We start from the raw sequence: 16,413 nt of genomic DNA, 5'->3' as shown, positions 1-16,413 counted from the left end.
GATGAGAGAGGCCTGTAGGCCTGTAGGGGCTCCTGCAACTGAGGTACTGCCAGAGGCTGTGCTGCAGGGCCTAAAGTGGGTGCCTGCTGCTGCAGGGCTGGTGGTGAGGGTGGACAAAAGGCGGGCGTCGCCGGACAACTGTCTTTGTCAGTGCTGCATGGATGCAGTACAAAGAAGAATTTCGTATGAGGGCTGCAATGAATCCTGCTTTGCCATGGGATAAGATTCTCCAGCAGCTTTGGCTGCAGGTGATGGCCTCTGCAAAGGCTAATCTTTGTGACCGCTCTGACAGTGGCCATTTAGTCCAGCGGTCCACCGCTACTCCCAGTACCCACGGGTTTGCGGGTCAGCCGGTTCAAGCACGGCTGTTGTGCTGGGACTTCGCTTATCAGGGAACGTGCTCGAGGAAACCATGCAGGTTCAAGCATGAATGCCCAATGTGTGGGAGCTCCCACTCCTTCAACTTCTGCCCTAGGCTCTATTTGAGGAGGCTGGGGCAAACGGGGGGTGGGTGGGGCCGGAGGTAACTCCCAGCAGCAAGCTGGTAAAGGGTCCCAGCCCAATAAAGCTGAAGGAACTTAAGTGCCTCTTGGATATTTACCCTAAGTGGGAAGATGCTTTGTTTTTGTTCAATGGGTTTCGGTTTGGTTTTAGGATCCCATTCCAGGGGCCCAGGGGTCCTTTTATGGTAGCCAATCTTCGATCAGTGGCTGGTATGGAAGGGATTGTTAGGGAAAAGATTGCCAAGAAGTGTGCCGAGGCTCGGGTGTTGGGCTCCTTTGCGGCCCCACCAGTCTTGCGTTTGCAGGTCTCCCCCTTGGGTGTGGTGCCAAAAAAGGCAGCGGGCAAGTTCCGGCTGATACACCACCTTTCTCACCCCAGAGGTGGATCAGTTAACGATGCCATCCCTGACCACCTTTGCTTTGTGAGGTACACGTCCTTTGATTAGGCAGTCAAGGTTGTCAGGAGTTGCGGACAGGGTGCTGAGATGGCCAAATGCGACATTAAGTCAGCATTTCGCCTTCTCCCGGTTCATCCAGAGGATTTTGAGCTGTTGGGTTTCTCTTTTGAAGGCCGTTTCTCCTTGGACAGAGCATTACCCATGGGGTGCTCGGTTTCCTGTGCGGACTTTGAAAGCTTCAGCTCCTTCCTTGAAGGGGCATTGTGTCACCCCATTGTGTTACATGCAAAATGCCACCCCTAGCCAGACAAGCCTCTGTTATTTCCCCCATAGGAAATAATGGAGAAAGGGGGGGCTAAGAGCAGCATCTTTAGGAGGCCATAAAATGGCCCCCCAAAGTGGGATCTGCTTGAGCCTTGGTGGAGGGAGGGAGGACAAGTGGGAGATGGGCCCCTGAAGTTTGGGGGCATTTTCCATGCAAAATGCCACCCCTAGCCACACAAGCTTCTCTTATTTCCCTCATAGGGAATAGTGGAGTGGAAGTGGATAGAGTCACCTTCTTTGGGAGGCCATAAAATGGCCCCCCAAAGTGGGATCTGCTTGAGCGTTGGTGGAGGGAGGGAGGACAGGTGGGAGATGGGCCCCTAGAAAGATTACTTGTTTTCCCCATAGAGAACCATGGAGACTTAGGGGGATGGGGGCACCTTGTTTGGGGGGGCATAACATGGCCCCCCAAAGTCCAATCTTTCTGAAACTTGGGGGGGATTTAGAGGAGAGTTAGGAGAAGGTCTCCACCACGTTTGGTGTAATTTGGACAGAAAATGGTATTCGGTATTCAGGAAACGTTTCGGTAATACTGGAAAAAACCAAAATGGCCCTGATTCGGTATCTTTAACCTTCTTAGATTACCGAATTGCACACCCCTAGTGGACATAGAGTTATGCCCAGTCTCGGCTCTGAAGCAATATGTGGCTCTCCGGGGGGACAACGGGAGGTTATTGTTTCATCACATTGATGGAGCCCCTTTGAGTAAGTACCAGTTCTGGACAATTACTGGACAGGCTCTGACAAAATTGGGTCTGCAGAATGTTAAATTTGGCACCCATTCCTTTCGGATTGGGGCAGCCTCGACAGCTGCAGCTATGGGTTACCCTAGTCAGGTTATCCAGCGGGTGGGCCGGTGGAGGTCCAAGGCTTATCGGTCATACATTCACCCACGGGGCGCTGGGAACCTCAACTGACTTGTTTTTTCTTTAGATGCTGTGTTTTGCTGTGGAAGGCTGCAGATCCTTATATGGGGACACAGCATGGTTTTTTGGACGGCCCACCAAGCGAAGAGGACGGTGATCAGGTCCCAGCTTAGGTTAAGAGAGTGGGCCACAGTCGAGTGGCAGGGCGGTGGCCAGGGCCGCTGCCTTTGCGATTTGAGGGGAGGAGTGGTCTTCCACCTGACATATTGGTCATTCACCTGGGAGGTAATGACCTTGGGCTTGTAAAGGGTAAGGCCCTTACTTTGCAGGCGCAGGCTGACTTGCACTTTATTAGCAAGCAGTAGCCTGGTGACTTACTCATTTGGTTGGAGATACTGCAGCACAGGGTGTGGCATGACGCTTTGGACCCCAAAGGGGTAGAAGGGGCTAGGTGCAGGGCCAATAGGGCCCTTCAGTTAGCTTTGGGAAACAGGTTGGGCATTTATCTTCCCCATCCCAGGATTAAGGCCCATTTGGCCGACCTCTACCGAGGCGATGGGGTCCACCTTTCGGTGGCAGGCAACAACATATTTTTAGATGACCTGAGGCAAGGGCTGCATCTTACATTAAGTCACATGTGGGGCACGAATGCCTGAGCGGAGGCTCGGCCTTAGTGTTGGCAGGATTTCATTGGGGGGATGTTAGCGGGACAGTGACTACCCTTGGCACATCCCCGTTGGTGGGGATATTAGGGGCCTGTCAGGATCGGCTGGCATGCTTTACGGCGGCCAGTTGAGAGGGCAGGCTGCCTGGTGGGATCCCCTGGACAAGTCCTTCCCTCGTGCTCCACAGCGGGGGTGCTTGGAGCTTTAAGGGGAAAACCATCCGCCAGGCTGGCCAGATCCCAGCCATGCATTTGGACGGCTCGCATCCGGGGCTGCGGGTCTTGCCCAGAGAAGTCAAGGCGGGGTCCAGGGAAGTGACCCCAGGGCTTGACTTGTACCACTGGTCAGGCCCTTGCCAGGGTTTTAGTTGTTGCAGTTCATGTTGTTGCCAAAATAAAAAGTGGCCCTTTGTTACCCAAGCCTTGTGTCTGCCTCTTTATTCTGACCGGGGGGGGGGCAATCCATAGCTAATTTATTTCTGACAGTTCTCTGGTTACGAGGCAGCTCTACAAATCCAAATCTAACATCACAGATGAACTCTAAAGGCAAGAAACATTGACCAAACTACTCACTGCCTCTCTGCACCCTTGATATACAACTTAGACAGAAAGGGTAAACATAAGGCCAGCATGCGTATGTAGGTTCTTTTTACAAAACATCATCTCATGAAAAAAGACCCTTTGGTTCATTGGGGAAAGGGGTTAGAAAAACAAGGCAACTAACATCTGTCTCTGAAGAAACCTCTTCAGGAACACCATTCTCCTCTTTCCAAAAAAAGTTTCAAAACCACTGTGGGAATTTGTGGGTGTGTCTGTCTATGCGATATGTGCTAACCAATGGTAAAAGGGGACAGTTGCAGCCTCTGAGCCAAGCTACAAGTGACGAATGACACTTGCCTGGCAAGTGAACAGACTCACGTGTATTCCTCCCTGTTCACTTGCCATTCACTTGATCAAGTGGAGCGCAAGTGAATGGCAAGTGCACAGGGAGGAATACACGTGAGTCTGTTCACTTGCCAGGCAAGTGTCATTCATCACTTGTAGCTTGGCTGTCTGTATCCTTGCCGTGTTTATCAACTGCATTTATCTAGCCCAGATGATGTGGGGGGGGGGGAGGGGGGGAGGTTCTGGGCCACTCAGATGCTGATTGATGTTTTAATTTATGCGACCATGTTTTCATTGTATTTATTTATATTACTGTGATCCTCTCTGAGCCTGCTTGGGGGGAGAGCGGAATATAAATTTAATTGATTAAATAACCAGACAGACAGACAGACAGACAGACAGACAGACAGACAGACAGACAGACAGACAGACAGACAGACAGACAGACAGATAGATAGATAGATAGATAGATAGATAGATAGATAGATAGATAGATAGATAGATAGATAGATAGATAGACTTGCCGCAGGCCTTTCTGTCACCTTTTTAAAGGCACCATGGCAAATCAGTGAGGTCACGCGGGCTCTCATCTCTCATGTGCTCCTCCTCACAAGAGGCTGGCGGGACTGCTTTGTTCATGGTTGGGCACTAGCCTTGCCGACTTTGTTGACACCAGAAGCCTGTGTTGCTCCTAGAAAAATGGGATTGGCTTTTTTGGAATCTGAAGAGTGGTTCCAGGTTAAGGCCGTTTCAATACGGCGATGCGGAAGGTCGACATGCTGCCTGCTGATTATGCAACAGGACTAGTTAAGCCTTCAGTTGACCTTGAGGGAGAGTTAGTTTGAAATGAGGCTCCATCTAGCGCTCTTCAGTTTCCACTTGGATTTATTTATTCATTTCTTTAGAACCACTTTATTTGGGTTCGTTCAGTCAAGATTTTGAACAATTCTTGTCCTATATATGTTTGTAAAAGATTGTGTTACTGTTTTGTATAATAATCGCTTGTATAATTTGTGCCTCTGATGTATGTATGATTATAGTTTTGCTATATATTATAAAAGTCTTTATGTCACTGTTTTGGACTATTCTATAAGAATTTCTGGACATATAAGCTAATTATTTAATAGTAATTTTCCACAGTGTTTTTTAAAAATTATTTTTGCCTTATTGAGTTTACTCACTATGGTCCCTTATTATACTTTAATCTCAGCACTGTCCTTGGACAGGCTGCCAAGAGGTGCCAACGATCCGCTGGAATGCCAGCAGTTGGGCTTTCAAGGGCTCTCTATGGCAGCCACCTTTCTTTAGCCCCCAAACACCCCCACGTGAAGTTAGGAGTCCCCTCACCACAAACACGAACCTCCTCACTTCTATTTCGGCCACTTCCTTACTGGTGTGCAATAACCCTGCATACCATCTTACTTTCACCTCCAGTCTGTTTTTATGCTACATAGGAGTGGTGCTGTTCAAGAGCATAAATTTACACCGAATCAATAGTTGATTCGGTGCTGTAGCACAGGACCCCTGTTTTATTTTACCATTTCTAATTGATCCTGGAAGATAAAAAAAGCTGTTCACTTCTTGTGGTTAAGATTGTATGCCTCATCTAACTCTAGTAATGGTGAAATACTCAACCTCCTCCTTTTATACACAGGAACTTGAGTCTTTGGCACATGAAGCTAGCCAGGCTTTTTTGTGATGTTACTCACCGGTAATGAGTACTGGAACTTTTTCGAGGACGTCTCTGAAGCCCTTAAGAAAGAGAGCCAGTTTGGTGTAGTGGTTAAGAGCGGCAGGACTCTAATCTAGAGAGCTGGGTTTGAATCCCCACTCCTCCGCTTGAAGCCAGCTGGGTGACCTTGGGTCAGTCCCAGCTCTCTCAGAGCTCTCTCAGCCCCACCCCCCTCACAGGGTGATTGTCATGAGGATAATAATAACATACTTTGTAAACCACTCTGAGTAGGCATTAAGTTGTCCTGAAGGGTGGTATATAAATTGAATGTTGTTATTATGAATGTGTGGAAATCAGTATGACCTTATGTATGAGTACTGGCACTTTTTCTTTTTTTAAAACGAGAAACACTGTTACCTAGTAAACAGGCCTGTTTAACTGGTTAATAGTGCCTGATATAGTTGCATGTTTCTGGGGAACAGGGGTCTGGAGTTCTGGAATGACAACTGATCTCCGGACTAGAGAGTTCTGTTCCCCTGGAGATAAGGGCTGCTTTGGAGGGCAGACTCTTAGTATTATATCCCACTGAGGTGTCTCCCCTCCTCGAATACCGCCTCCCCAATCTTCAAGCCCCAACCTCCAACCCTAGATCCAGCATGGCTGAGGAATGTATCATATTTGATCGGAACTAGATGGGGGTTGAACTCGCATCCCTGCCTTTCTACTGGTTGCTCTAGCTTGCAATATTCTTCCTTATTCACATAACAGAAATATTTGTATTTATGGATTCAAATGAAATGGAGATGTTACAGGCTGTTTCGTTTAATGAAGCAAATGTGAAGAAAGTAGAGTTGCCAGGTCCCTATACCCTCCCAGCGGAGGGGAGGGACCAGGCACTTGCCTTGTGCCAACGACAAAGTCTTCGGGAAGTGATATCATCGCGCAAGCCCCGGGAGTGCTCCTGCGCTCTGTGTGGGGCCCATTTAGCTGGTTTGGAGCCCAAATCGACCGCAAAGAAAGTGCAGGAAGGGATGTAACTGTGCCTGTTGGGAGTGTGCGAGCGGCATGCGTTCCTGAGGTGCCTGCTGGTGGCGGGCAACTTCTGAGAGCTTGCAACCTTCCGCTGACCACTGGCGGGTCGGTGGGCAAGGTGGCAAACCCCTGGGAGTTCTCTCGCCACCAGCAGGCACCCGGGAACCCTATTCTAACTAACAACAACAACAACAACAAAGTTTATTAGCCAGAGGCCATCACATTCTCAATATCAATTAAAACTTACATGATTGCACATCAGCGAGACACACATCATTTCAAAATAAATATTTAAAAGGTACATATTTCACCAGTTACCACCTTTAAAAATTTACTTATAAAATTAATCAGTCCTAAAAACATATTTGGCAACAATATATACTTAAAATATCCAGGCAATCATTAAAATTGTAGGCTACTAAAATTTACATAATATAAATACCTAAAATTCAAATCACCTTATATTATCAAATTATAATAATACTTATCTAGGATTCTGCGCACTAAGCCAGGATTTCCTCCTACTAATGGCCATTCAGCCATATTTTGCCACTTGGAGCGTCATTTCCCTATTCCTGTCTGCTAACATGATTGTAATATAGTTTTTTCTCTCTTTCCCTGGAAGACCATCAATTATAGGTTTGATATATATTTCCCTAATATGATCATATATTTTACACTCAAAGAAGACATGTAATAGGGACTCGACACTCCCATCTCCACATGGGCACGAACATTTTTCATAAGGTGTCTTCTTATATTTGCCTTCCAGGACAGCAGAGGGTAAGACATCATATCTTAATAGGGTAAAAGCTCTTCTATAATCAGGATTCTTCAAGTTATTTATATAGGGCATTGGTACAACCCTATTCGTAATACTTCTTTCCAATAAAGAGTTCTCAACTCTGATCAGATCATGTTGTCTTTCCACATCTAGGATTCTCTGTTTAATCAGGACCCCGGCCTGTGCCATATTCATAGACAATAGATATTGTTGGGAGAAACCATAATGTCCTAATTTGCTCCTCAACAATCTCAACCAAGGAGGAACGAAGTTATCCCTCAAAACTAAATGTGCCAGGCCATTTACGGTAGAAGCCAATTTTAGCCAGTATAATATAACTGCTATCCACAATCGAGCTTCCACCGTTACCATGCCAACTTCCAGTCTTACAGCTGCATTTGACACATTCTTAGGTGTTTGAAGTACTGCTCTTAGGCATTTGGACTGCGTTCTTTCCATCAATGTCCTCTTTGCTGTAAGTGGAGCTCCATATAACATCTGCGTGAGAGACTTGCACAAAAATAATCTAATGGCCGCTTCCACACTGCAGCCCCCTCTGGACCAATAAAATTTTTGTATCGCCCCAGCACTCTTTTGTGCCTTAGAGGAAACATATTTTATATGCGTATTTTCCCTCCCATTCTCCTGTATAATCATACCTAAATATTTATAACAGTGCACCTGTTCTATGCAGGTCTCATTTAGATACCATCAATAGCTCCTAGGTCTCTCTGCAAAGGCCTATTCTAACTATTACACCACGCTGGCTCTTTTCAGTCCCCATGACTAGTAGCCGTTGATGGATTTCTCCTCCATGAATCTCTAACTATCCCGACCTACAGTCACTCCATTGGCTACCTATCAGCTACTGTGCTCAGTTCAGGGTCTTGGTTATTACATGCAAAGCTCTTCACGGACTTTGTCCAGCATACCTATGGGACCGCCTCCCTCCCTATGTCCCTCCACGGCAGCTTCGCTCATCTGAAGAGAGTCTACCTGTTCAGATGAGCACCCTACCACTAATTTTGTTAGTCTTGTAGGTGCTACTGGACACTTGCTCTTTTCTAAGAGTAGGAAGGGAAATTTATAATAGTTAATGTTAAATATTTTTTTAAAAAATTTAAATCGGTTCAATTACATATTTTATTAAACATTGGTTGATCTAATAAGGAGGTTTATTAGGATGGAGAGAGAGGAAATATTTCTGGGTATGTTTATGTTGCATATCTGAAAATTATATTTTAAATGTTATCTGGCCATTGTCTTTTGATATTCTTTGATATTCCTTGTAAAGCATATTTTCAATTTTCTTTCAAATGTAAACTTCTGTTTCCTATCCCCTTTTCTTTCCTCGCCTACTTTTTGTTTAATTAAAAAATAAAAATAAAAGCATAGGAAGGGGAAAAAATGGCATGTAGGTCTGTATCTATGGGTTGACCTGGGTTCAAAATCCTCACCCACCACAAAATCTGATGGGTGACCTCGGGCTAGGGAGGCTCGCCTGCCCTCGAGCAGAGCCAGGGCCTTTTCGGTCCTGGCACCAACCCGGTGGAACTCTCTGTCTGATGAAACCAGAGCCCAGCAGGATTTATTATCCTTCCGCTGGGCCTGTAAGACAGAGATGTTCCACCAGGCATATGGCGGAGGCTAGGCTGCCCCCCCCCCCCAGCCGTACTTGACTTGACTTGAAAAGATCTGTCCACCACCATACAGATATGGACATATGGGCCATGTCTGAAATGAAGTAACTCTTCCATTGCCACCTGAGGAGAAGTTTTTATTGTATGTAGTGTTGTAAATTTTATTGTAATGTTTTATCTGCTTTTATGTGTTTTTATGTAAATTAAAATGTTGTGCTCCGCCCTGAGCCCGCTCGGCAGGGAGGGCGGACTAACAATCTAATATAATAAATAAATAAATAAATAAATAAACAAACAAATAAATGCTCTCTCAGCCTACCTCACAGGACTGTTGGGAGGATAAAATGAGAACAGGAGAAGCACGGATCAGTACGGACCAGTCACACATTTGTGCTCTCTCTGTGTCTTGCTTTATTTGGAGGGGAAATAGTGAAAATCCACTAAATGACTGTTCCTGTGCGTGATGAAAACCGAGCTGGCGTAGGGGTTAGAGTGTCAGGAGACCTGGGTTCAAACCCCCACTCTGCCAAGGAAGCTCACGGGGTGACCTTGGGCCATACCACGAGGGTTGCTAACTCTGGGTTGGGGAATTCCTGGAGATCTGGGGGAGGAGCCTGGGGTGGGCAGGATTTGGGGAGGGGAGGGACTCAGTGGGCTCCACTGCCATTCGAGAGGCCAAAGCCACCCTGAGGCACACCTTCTCAGCCTCACTTCCCTCACGAGGTGGTTGTGTGGATAAAATGGAGGAGAGGGGAATGATGTGAGCTGCTATAAACAATGTCCATAAATATATAAAAAGAAATGTTTGGGGAGGAAAGTAGAAATAAACTTCCTTTTTTTACTTGATAAGAAACCTGACTCAAAAACTCTTTCTGAGGTGCTTCGATTTTTCAGAGAGAGAGAGAGAGAGAGAGAGAGAGAGAGAGAGAGAGAGAGAGAGAGAGAGAGAGAGAGAGAGAGAGAGAGAGAGAATGTGAGTGTGTTATGGGGGGGGGGTTAGAGGGAATTCATGCAGGTGGAAGGAGGAACCAGACAGACACACCCTGGTGAACCTGCCAGGCAATTCATAACATCCGGCCTGGTCTACTTTGGAATAAAGCCAGGGAAGACAAACAGCGGAAGAGCGTTCCTGCGTCTCTCCCGGCATCGCCTCACTTTCCAAATCCAACCAGGCTTTCCTGGCAGGTTTGGTGCCTCCAGAGTTACCACCAGCTGCTGCTCCAAGTCCAGCTCCTTAAGGGGGGCTGAGTGGGGGGTGATCGTGGTGGTCCCAGAGCCCCCTTTGGCTCTCCTCTGGCCGAGGCTGGCAATGTCAGTGTGGAGGGGGACCCTTTCAAGGCAGTTTCAGCCACAGAAGCTGAGAGCAAACTGGCACTTGACAGAGCAAAGAACGAAATAAAACTAGAGGCCCCACCCTGGCCATCCCCCTGGGGCAGTGGCAGGTGGTGACACTTCAGAAATTACCCCAAATATGAATAAAAATAAAACATCCCTTGACGTTTTTTCTAGAAAGTCACTCTTGCTTGCGGTAGGAAGCTTCACCAGTTGAATTTCTGTCTCCTGCGCAGCTAGCCAAGGCAAGAAAAGGGGGAGATGTGAAAGGCAGATGGGAGCTTCTAAAAACAAGATGGGTTGTTGTGGATACTCAACAGTGTCCTTTGCACATGCTCAGAGGAAACCTCTGCCTAGGTTTCTGAGATTGCATGAGGACCCCTCCCCCTGTTTAAGATGCAAACAAGAGTGGATGGAGAGAAAGAGCACAATATGGGGGCAGCTGGACCACTTCTGAACTTGAGTTGGGGAAAAGGAAAGCCACAGGAACGGAGCCTCGGACAGTCTCTCTACACACGTCCCCAGGGTGCGTGTTTATCAAATGCCAGGAGATGCAATGTTAGCTGGGAAGCATAGTTTTAAAAGACAGAGATTGTGGAGACCACTTTTCAAACCCCTCCACTGCCTCTGGGGTACTGGACTGTCTCCCTTTCTGGAGCCTTTGCCCTGCCACCCTTGCTGCTTAAACCTTTGAATTAACGGAGCCTCGGCAGGGCAAAGGCTCTGGAAGGCGAGACAGTGCGGCACACCAGAGGCGGCAGAGGCATGTGAGAGAATCCGTCCCCTCTGAAGCGATCTATGCCAGCTCTGTCTTTTAAAACTACACTTCCTAGCTCCAGTGTCAAAAGTCTTGCAAAGAAAAACTCTGAGTATGTACAGAGTGTGGGAAAAGACAGATATAAACTGACAGTGATGGATCCTCTGTTAATTTTTTTTTTAACAGAATGTCCTGAAATCCAACATAAAATCCCATATCACGGCCAGGTACTCTGACTGAACCATAAAAAACATGGCACTGCAGTAGTTCAAAAACTTAGATCCCGTGCATGGATCCTCATGAATTCATTTGATTTTTTCACTGAAACCCAACCAAACCGGCATGATTCTGGAGCTGATATTGCGGCCAGCAGGAAGCATCATGAAATAGCACAGATCTGCCATGGCACAAAATCACGGATCTACGGTGTCGATCTTTATAGATTGTCAGGATTTTTAGATGGGATCGTGCAAAATTCACCAAGAAATCACGTCATGTCCATATCTACAAACTCTATCAGAAAAATGATGCATTTTGTGGCACTGCCATAGTAAAAATAAAAATTCTTCAAATGAGCGGATCCTCATGGGTTGTAGGGAGTTTTATATGCTGCATTTGAAGGTATTCACTTTTTTTAAGGGCCCATACAGATCCATGCAGGCCTGTCTTTAACTCCCCCTCCCTTTACTTGGCCCTTCCCGATCCTTCCCGATCCTTCCCGGGCTTGGTCTGACGGAGCCCCGCCCCCCACCCGGCCCCAGTGGAATCCCTGCCTGGAATGCCTGAGGTGAGTCACAAACCCGAAAGGTTCTGTGGTGACATCGCTGCTGGAGCGGCAGTTGAAGTCAGCCTCATTGCCTGTGTGGCTTTGAGTGATGGAGGAGGTACTGATGCCTGGCTCTGGCTCCCCCAGGACTGGGCTGGGGTGGGTGGGTGAGGCTGAGGTTGGGGCTGGAAGGAAAGGATGGGTGTAAAGCAGGGGCATAAGAAGGGTGCTCTGGGGGCCACCCTCAGCCTCCTTTTCACTTGGCTCTGCTGCTGCCATTCCCCAGACCCCCCCAGTCTCATTCCCCCCCCCTCCTGGGTTTTTGCCTCAGCCTGGACTTTAAGCACGTGCCTCCCACACCCCACAAGGAGCCTCCTTTCACTGGCCCCCATCTTCCAAATGGGTAGGCCCTGCTCGATTTGGGGGCACTGTGGAGAGAACATGGGGCAGACCCGGCCCATCCTGGCTCAGCCCACCCCATCATTTCGGAATGTGGCTCTCGGAACAAAATGCTGGCATGCCCCCTGAGCTGCAGGGACCCTGGGGAAGCTCCAGGCGATCTAGAGGCGATCTACAAGGAAGAGGCGGGGCATTTTCATGGGGGCGGGACAGGGTGGCTAGGAATAAAGAGGCAACCCCCAGTGCTGTTGAGGGATGGCCTCTCCTGTGCCAAGCCCAAACGCTGCAGGCATGGTGGGCCTTTGCCCGTCGTGGGGCACCTCATTTCCATCCTATTTGTCCCCATGCCTGATGGCTGAGCTCAGCCCCTCTGAAAGAGTGGCGGCAGGTATGTGTTGTGGACATGCCAGGCAGGGCCTTCTGCTTGCCCTCAGAGCCTTTCACTTTCTGCGGGTTCACAACTAAGTACTGATGCTCTTGAATCGAGATCCTGAGATCCCTGACGGCGTTCATGTTCCCTTTAATTTGAAATGTCTCTGCTATTTTCCTCCCCTTAACTGATGAATCCAAACTTTTCACAATATCAACAAGTTTAAGGCATTGGAAAACCACATTGAATGGTTTCAGTATCTCCAAATAAGTAATTTAATATGTTCATTGCAAAGAAAGGGTGTTTTTAAAAGACAATTAACATTTTTGAGTGAATGTCGAAGGATTCAACGGGTATTGTTAAAGGTTGGTTATCGAAGCTATATAAACATTTGGTGGAAATATTCTATTCCCCGTTACCAAGATATGTCACAAGTTGGCAAAGGGACGGAGTAAAAGAGCTAACCGAACCAGACGGGGAGAATATTTGGGCTCAACCCTTCAAATACATCGAAAATTTTGTGCCTTTGGGCACGGTTATAAAGATTGTTAAGGTTTCTTTTCCTTATAATGTTAAAGTGATGTGATTTGATATTTGGAATGATTGTAGGTTGACAAAAGAATATCTATCTTTGATTTCAATATTGTTTTTGAGATATTATGGGGATTGAAGTATTGTACATTTTGTGTGTTTTGTTTTGGTTAATTAATAAATGTAGTTTTTATTAAAAAAAAACCCTTTTTATAATATCTACTTTCCATCAATAAAAAACACAAGATCGTTCACAACAGTGAAGATAAACAGTGATACCAGAATATGTCCGTTCTGCTTCTGTTAGAATCTGCTGCTCAAAATAGACAAACAGCTTTTGAGCTTCTTAACTGAATAAACAACTAACTGACTAGCTGTTCATTTTTGAGAAAAACATTCAACTTCAGTACCCCACACATCAAATATCAGGACTGATTTCCATGATACAATGTCCCCATATACTCTACCAATGTCCCCCAGACATATAAGAATAAAACAGCCATGCCACTTAGCCATTTTTGTATCAATTTGGGCCTCCGAAGTTAAAATTATAATACAAATCAATGTTACAAACAGTACACATGTAGAAACAGAGAAAAAGTTAGATTAAATTTGTTTCATCAAAAGATATACTTCTTGGTTTAAAAACTGAGTGATGCATTTCTCACATAAGTTTGTTTTTTTTAAAAAAAAGAATCTTGAATTGGCTAAGTTACGGCTCCTTAAATCCGGTGTTCAGTGCAAAAGTTCGGTTTCCTCCTTTCTAATGGATGGTTCCAAATGAAAATGGTTCTGTACCTTGGGGGGTTGTTCAGCTGCTTAAGCATTTTGGGTGAATGTGGCCGGGCTTCCTCACTTCTGGTGAAGAGGGCAGAGAACTTTTTCTCCAGCCGGCGAGACCAAGGCTTTTCCTGAATAATATTTATCCCTTGAAGCTCATCAGGTGACCTTGGGCCTGTCATTCTCAGCCCACCTTACAGGCCTGTTGTAGGGACAAAATGGAGGAGGGAAGAACCCTGAGTGTCCCCTGAGGACCTTGGGGGGAAGGGCAGTAGAAAAATGCATCATTGTGGGCACAAAAACAACACTCTGCCCTGCCAGCAGAAGCCAGTGGCCTGGGAAAAGGCACGAGCAGCCGCCACAGACCCCCCTCCCGCCCCACTGGCTCCCACGTTTCCTGCCCCCCTGCTGCTCCTCCCTGTTGGTCTGAACATTAAGCCTGGCCCTCAAAAGCCCCCCTCCCCGTCCGGAAGCCCTGTTCTCCCCCCTGTCACCCAGCAGTGCTAGAGCTTGACTCAGTAAAGAAACGGAAAACTTTTTCAAGAGTTGGGAGTGGAGGGATGGCAGCTCATTAAGGGAGTGCTCCTCGGAGACACGATTCGGGACAAAAGCCAGATTTTTGCTGATCTGGCTAAATCCACTTTTCCCAGACAAAACTGATCGTCCAGGATCCAATCTGGGAACCCAGATCCCGGAATAAATCTGGGTAATTTTAGGAAACGTGGCTTCAGCCTCTGGCTTGCTCCTTGCTTGGCTTCTTTCCAAGAGGGGAGGGGGAGGAGAGAGGGGGGGTGAATGGCCAATCCGTGCAGGGTCTCTCCGTGTCTGCCTGGCTCCTGTGAGTGGCACTGGTTCAGTTGAGCTCAGTCGCAAGAAGGTCCCTGGCTTCAGTTTGGTTTGGGTGGAATTCTCTGTGGTGACAAAATTCTCGGGTCTGATGGTGGCCCCCTTGATTCGTTGGTTCTGTTGGGCTTCTTCTTGCATTGGGGAGCGTGCCCTTGGCCAGCAGCAGCCTTGCCCCGGTGTGTTTCTGCCTCAAAGCCTGCTTAGAAATGGTTCCCCCGCAGAAAACAAGGGAGAGCAGCTGGGGGGGGGTCCTTCTTCAGGGACCCATAGAATTGGTCCCAGAGATCCAGTCTTCCTGAAACTCGGATGATATTTAGAAGACAGTGAAGAGTAGGTTCCCAAAATTTTGGTAGCTTTTTCTTGAAAAATGATGCCCCCCGATATCCTCCCAGATAGTTATTATTAATAATGGAGCGTGACTGTGAGCACTTCCTTCAGGGGCCCATAGAATTAGAATCTGTGGGTCCAATCTTCCTGAGACTTGGGGGGGGGGGGCTTAGAGGACAGTCAGGAGTAGCTTCCTTGAAAATTTGGTGGCGTTTTCTTGAAAAATGACCCCCCCCCCCCGGCCAGGCCCTAGATATGCCCAGATAGTTTTTTCCCATAAGGAATAATGGCCAAATAAAATGGGATTCTCTGATCTGTCTTAAATAGATCAGAAAATCTTTCCTGGGTTTCAGAAATCCCCGATTTCTTTGAGATCCATAAAAACCAATTCCAGATGTCTCAGACTTTTTTTTGTGTATAAATATTTTTATTTTTTAGAACATTACGGGATACAGAAAATGGAAAAGGGAACAAAAGTTAAAAGGAAAAATTAAAGATATACATTATAAGGACTGTCAAAATAATACAATGACTGTATAATATTTAAAATATAGTTTTCAGGTATACAACACAAACAAAACTCAGGCATATGTTCTCTGTTCATCCTAAAGAACATCATTGTTAAACCAACCAATGATTAATAAACTATATAATCGGGTTAGCTTAAATGGAATAAAACAATAACTAATGATTCTAAACTAACAACGAATCCCGTTGTGGGGAAAAATACAGCAGAATCTAGAAAGGGGCGGGTGGGCGGGCAGGCGGGCATTGCCTCCTCCTCAGTGACTGATCCAGGCCAGACGAAGGGGTGGCCAGGTGTTGCCTCCTGCTCCACACCTGATCCTATCTGGGTGAAGAGGGAGCGGGCATTGCCTCCGGCTCGGTGCCTGATTCTGGCCGAGTGAAGGGAGACAGGCATCTGCTCCTGATGCCAAGCAGGTAAAGGCTGGTGGTGGGAATTAACACACCCTCCACTCCTGATCCCGACTGGGTGAAGGCAAAGGGTGGGCATTGCCACCTGCCATGCTCCTGATCCAAGCTGGGTGAAGGGGGAAGGCATTGCTACCTGTTCCACTCCTAATACACATGGGTTAAGGCGAGGGGTGGGCATTGCCACCTGCTCCGCTCCTGATCCCAGCTGTGTGAACTTGGGAGTTGGGTATTGCCACATGCTCCACTCCTAATCCCCATGGGTTAAGGCGAGGGGTGGGCATTGCCACCTGCTCCACTCCTGATTCCAGCAAGCGCTCAGGTTGGATAGGCTGCCTCGCCTGGGCTTCCCGCTGTGGCAGCACCCTCTGGTGGTACACCAAGGTAGGAAGTGAGTTGTCTAGAACACACTTACTCTTTTTTACAGTAGGATACAATAGAATAACTCTATAGCTTTTATACATCACATTCAAATTATAACACAACCATTCTCCAGAATGTTTCGTCTCTCCCTTATTATTAAGACAACTACTGGATGTTTGTAAAAATAGAGAATTTTATATTGCTAGTTGCTGGGAAAGAAGAGGAGACACTCTTTTTGTTT

The sequence above is a fragment of the Eublepharis macularius genome, chromosome 10 (genome assembly GCF_028583425.1).
Source record: "Eublepharis macularius isolate TG4126 chromosome 10, MPM_Emac_v1.0, whole genome shotgun sequence".
NCBI lineage: Eukaryota > Metazoa > Chordata > Lepidosauria > Squamata > Eublepharidae > Eublepharis > Eublepharis macularius.
The sequence above is the reverse complement of the archived record's forward strand: the minus strand, read 5'-3'. Positions refer to the sequence as shown.